Genomic DNA, 5,289 nt, shown 5'->3' with positions numbered 1-5,289 from the left:
GTAATCTGAAAAGTAACTAAAGCTGTCAGACAAATGTAGCGGAGTAAAAAGTCCAATATTTGCCTCTGAGATGTGGCGGAGTAGAAATATAAAGTTGCAAAAAACAGAAATACTCAAGTAAAGTATAAGTACGTCATATTTGTACTTAAGAACAGTACTTGAGTAAATGTACTTAGTTACATTCCACCACTGCCAGTTTTGTATGAGTGATGTCAACGGTCCCAATATTTTTAAATTAATCATAGTGTGAATCAGCTTCTGGGATCGTTGATGAAGAATAAATCTTTCGGAGAATGTTTGTACGTTTGGCCCAACCGATCATGTGATCAGTGAGGTCGAGGCTGCGTTCACCGGCTGCCTGCGGAGGCCGGTCAGCAGTTTTAAAAAAGAAGATTCGTTCTTGGACCAAACACTTTGATAACTTCACCAAGAGGAAAGTCTGATGCACCAACAGCAAGACAACACAAGGAAGCATTTTAAAGAGTAGCATAACATTAAATTCACTTTTCTGAGTTAGTAAATCCCATTACAGTCACTTTATTACATTATTTATTGATCCAGGGTTTATTGCAACAGAAGTCTTTTTTCTTTTTTCCAGAGAAATCCAGTCTTTCTGTCCACTCGACCCCCCAAAAATCTGTAAAAAATCTACAACGTACCCTGTTAGACACTCCGCCTACAAACTACGAGGTGATGTCACGTTCACCCTCCCCCACCTTGACATTTAAATACATCCGTCTTCTATCAGCAGTGTGGACAGTATGAAAGATTGAGAGTGTGCAACAAAGAGTGGTAGTTGTGCAAATACTGCGATAGTAGAAATACTACCTCTACTAGTTGTAAGCTAGTGTTTTACACCCTCGCTACCATTCATTCATATTCCCTTTTCTGTCACTCTCCACTGTCTCTGCTGCATCCCCGCTAGGCTACGCTAGCAGTTTAGACAGCTTTGAACCGCCATCTTGGAAGTCACTTTCACTGCTTTCAATTTCAGCCGGTAAAAAATACACTTGGGGTGGCGTGAGTGAAACCGCGAGTTGAAATGACACTTACATAATTATGTGCCGTCAGATGTTATACCTTGGCATTAAAATGGCTGAAACTCAGGGTTCAGAATGCATTTTTTGAATTTGTGAAGTTGCGTTCAAACTAAAACAGAGTGTTAAGTTGCTCTTTAAATCATATTTCAGTGTCAACAGTTTGCATTTGTCTCTTTCCTGTTTCCACATGACACAAAGCAGGTTTTTCCCAGTTTGGTGTAGAACAGCTCGACCGGCCTCAACCCCATCCAGCACCTTTGGGATGAACTGGAACCCCCCGACTGCGAGCCAGACCTGATCACCAGCATCGGTGCTGGACCTCGCCGATGCTCTGGTGTCTGAAAGGGAGCAGATCCCTGCAGCGGGTTCAGCATCTGCTGGAAAGACTGAGACCAGCAGAGAGGAGGCTGTCAGAGCAGCACGTTAACGAACACATATGTCACAGTCACATGTCACACTGTCGCACATGGAGGGAAAATTTTGGTCTCCATAAAAAAATAAAACACGTCACACACAGCTCTTCTCCAGTACAACACGCTACCAAATATTTGTCTGAGGCTGTTTCCTGTTGCCTTATATACATCATCAGTCATGTGACTGATAAATCACCATAGATACCATGTATGCAAAGCAATATTATCATCATGCATTTCTTAAAAAATGCAATTTACAAAATATCTTTGCTCTAAGTTGAAATTTAAATGGCCATAAATACAGAACATAATATTACAATCATCTTTTCAGAATATTCTTCATCATGTAGTTTGTCATTGTAGTTTGACAAATCAATCAACTATTCAACACTACATCAAACATCTGGTCAGTCAAGCATTAAAACCGTGTGATCAGCCAATCAGCATCTGATCAATCACAATGAAAGTACTAAAACAATCAACTGTTTAATTTGCAGATCGAGTGGTTGACTGATCCGCCAATAACCTGATTGATCAGTTCATTAATAGGCCACTTGTCTGTTTTATCAGCTGATTTGAATGATTGTCTGGCGCTGATCAGCCAGCAGAACAGCTCTTTGGCCAAACAAGTAATCAGCCAATCAAACCCGTGATTAACAAATCCAACACCCGATCAGCCAATGAAACAGCTGCTCAGCCGATCACCTGGTCTGCAAATCAAACACCTGATAAAACACCTGATCAGGCAACCAATGAAACAGCAGTTCAACATCAGTTAATATATCAGTCAACCAGTTAGTCAAATAGCCAATAAGGCTGCCGGTAAGCCAACCAATGAGTCAATCAGACAGGCAGCCAGTCAGTTAATCAATCGGTCTTTCAGATCTGCAGGAGCAGTTTTATTTAAAGGTCCGGACACTGAACTGTCTCTATGAAAGTTCCATAGTAACTGTGTGTTACGTGTGAACCACACTGTGACACTAACAGCTCAGATCAGTTTGATCTCTCGGTCCATCTGTGGGTCCAGAAACTCTGCAGGACCTGAAACCAACAGGACCACAGCGCTGCTCCAGTGTGAAAACACTTCAGCTGAGAGTCACAACTACGAGCCGCAGAGGAGAGACTCTGAGGAGATGCTGGACCACATGGAGTGACACTGACCAGACCGTCCGAATTAGACTGCAAGTTAACTTCGATGTGGGTCAGAAACAGGCCAGAACTGGGACAGACCTACACCGGGACCAGGATCTTAGCCTCAACTTCAAGCAGTCTGCAATACTAACATTAGTCCTTAAATCTTGTAATATTAAAAACCGAACTTGTATTGCTACGACAGGATCATATCTGCCAAGTTATTTCTTGTGAAGTGACAGATTTGAATAAAATAGTGAAACCTGTGAAAAACAATCTAATCTTGTAGCTTCATTAATAAACATGAGCTTCGCCTGCCACAAAGGAGAACACAGAGGTGTAACGTAAAACAAACGTTTATTCTTTACTGAAAGAAAAATTTAACTACAAACCAGAGTGAAGACGTGTGTTTCTGCATGAATGAGTAGAAAATGTGCTGTGATTTTATTTAATAACAACATTTCAGTTGTAGTTATGTAGTTCCCCATCTAAATGAATAAACAGAATACAATATACTGTGTATATATATACAGTATGTATGTATATATATATATATATATGTGTGTGTGTGTGTGTGTGTGTGTGTTTAGTTACCATTAGTTAAATTATTCAAATTCTCTCAATAAACATGAGGAAACTTTAGGTAATCTACAAAATGAATCTTAACAATAAATCTTATACTAAGTTTGCATTTACACTTGATGCAACAACCTGTTTCAGGAGCGAGTTTGCAGATGTGCAGAACGATGTGCAAAGTGTATTGATGGTTGTGTATGAAGAGTAAAATGCGAGTGAATCCAGCTGTTTTTCAGTTTTACATTCAAATTTATTTGCAATTAAGTTTATTTGTGGAGGCGGCACACAACACAGCCCAAACCAGACAACAGAGAATACCTTCAAAACCACGAGCTAACACCCTGCGATACAATCTGTTAGATAAAAAAGCAGTTATCTCAATGTTGGACTTTACAGAGTGCCTCCTCTCTCTCCTCCAACATGGTACCTGTCTGCCTCGCTCCAGTGAGCACGCTCAGATCTGACTTTCTGCAACACCTCAAAACACACACACATACACACACTGCTCACTCAGTTACTCTTAGTTATTCACACGCTATTGTGGCAACACGGACACATACTGTTCATTCACACTCATGCATCACTAAAGCTGAACACACACACACACACGCGCGAACAAACACCACTGACAGATTTGACACCTACCACCCGTTGTTACATTTTTACAGCCCCCTCCTCCCTCCATGGGTGCTATTCCCGTCACTGTTGGGTGTACGAGATGCGGCAAAGTGCTAAAAAGCCGCCATCTCTTCCCAGTAAACTTGGTGTCATTGTTGTATGTTGTTGTGCAAATGTTTTGAGGGGAAGTTTGCCGACATGGCGAGGTACAACAGTAGTCAGAGGGCAGCGGTGGGAGGGGCTGGAACACGCCGCAGGAAACCGAAACGTGTCAGTCTGCAGGTCACAGCTCACGCCTCCCGCATGTTGCAGTTTGTCTTAATTACTTTCACATTTTCTGAAATTGTACTTCACTTTCACAAAACACAGACACAAACACGTGAGCATTATTGAGACATAATGTGTTTTTTTTTCCCAGAGATAGAAAACCGTCCTGACTGTTTTCTGTCGGGAGCTTCTGCCTCAGCTGACGGCTGATTACTACCTCTGCTGCACAATGACTAAAACTGGAACCACAGTCAATAACAACATTACAGCCACCAAGTCTTTTCCCTACTGCCGATTCCCTTTTGAAAGTTTTCTTTGAACAATGTCAGCCTGTTTCCAGACCTCTGTTTCGGTCTGTGATTCAAACAGCTCTGCTCTTGTGCTCTTTGACGCCTGTTTTTAACTACACATCGACCAATCAGAGCTTTGTGGATGGGATTAAGAGTGGAGAAGTCACCTTACATAGCTACCTACCTACATCTGTGGAAATAGTGACAGAAAAATGGCGCCAAGCCTGGATGAGATGGACGCAGATGTGCAGGTCGTTGCCAGTTGACTTACTGAAATAAATTTTAAATCAACGCATTTCTTTGATTGATTGATTGATTGATTGTTGTGAATGTTAACTGCTCTTAGCAACAGTAACCGCAGCTTCTGTTTAGACTGAAAAGATGTTGTCAGGACGGATACAGCAATATAAACCCCCTCTTCCAAAAAGAAATCGGCTAACATGAAGAGGATGTCAGAGTGAATTAATGAAGTAAAACAAATTGGGCATTTCTGAAAACTTTTAGTATTTTATAACAAAAAAAATGCACTTATTTGAATTAAATCCGGCATATACTGTATATCACAATGTTTTGCCACATGTGTAAATGAGAAGCTGCTGATCTCAGTCATGTTAATTATCCGTACAAATGCAGTGATTGTGTTGTGATGATTCAGTCATGTTCATGATATTGTCTTAGCAAATTCATTATTTAACAACTATTAGAAGTCCGGAAGTTTCTGAATTACAGCAAATACAATTACAGCAAACACAATTTCCAACCCTAGGGACACACACAAACACACACACACACACATTGTGAATATCAGGGTGATGATGACGCCCGCTCCTCCATGCTAGCTGTTTCCCCGGTGAGTTTTATGTAAATATTGACAAGTGTCGACGCCTGCAGCAGAGCCGCAGTGCAGGAGCCGTCAGCTTTCATATTTCATTTCCTTTGACATATGTTGATGAG

At 41.1% G+C, this 5,289-nt stretch overlaps 1 long non-coding RNA gene across 1 annotated transcript in view; it reads left to right on the top strand.

The window, feature by feature from the left end:
- Nucleotides 1–2,860, top strand: part of LOC122861934 — a 3,014-nt gene extending 154 nt beyond the window's left edge. Inside the window, exons 1-2 of the long non-coding RNA XR_006374597.1 lie at nt 1–690; nt 1,242–2,860. The exon at nt 1–690 is cut by the window's left edge and continues 154 nt beyond it. This is a non-coding gene — a long non-coding RNA (uncharacterized LOC122861934). The remainder of the gene's footprint in view (nt 691–1,241) is intronic.
- Nucleotides 2,861–5,289: the final 2,429 nt, after the last annotated feature.

Source organism: Siniperca chuatsi, linkage group LG15 (assembly GCF_020085105.1).
Source record: "Siniperca chuatsi isolate FFG_IHB_CAS linkage group LG15, ASM2008510v1, whole genome shotgun sequence".
Taxonomy (NCBI): domain Eukaryota; kingdom Metazoa; phylum Chordata; class Actinopteri; order Centrarchiformes; family Sinipercidae; genus Siniperca; species Siniperca chuatsi.
This window is presented reverse-complemented; position numbering and strand designations above follow the sequence as displayed.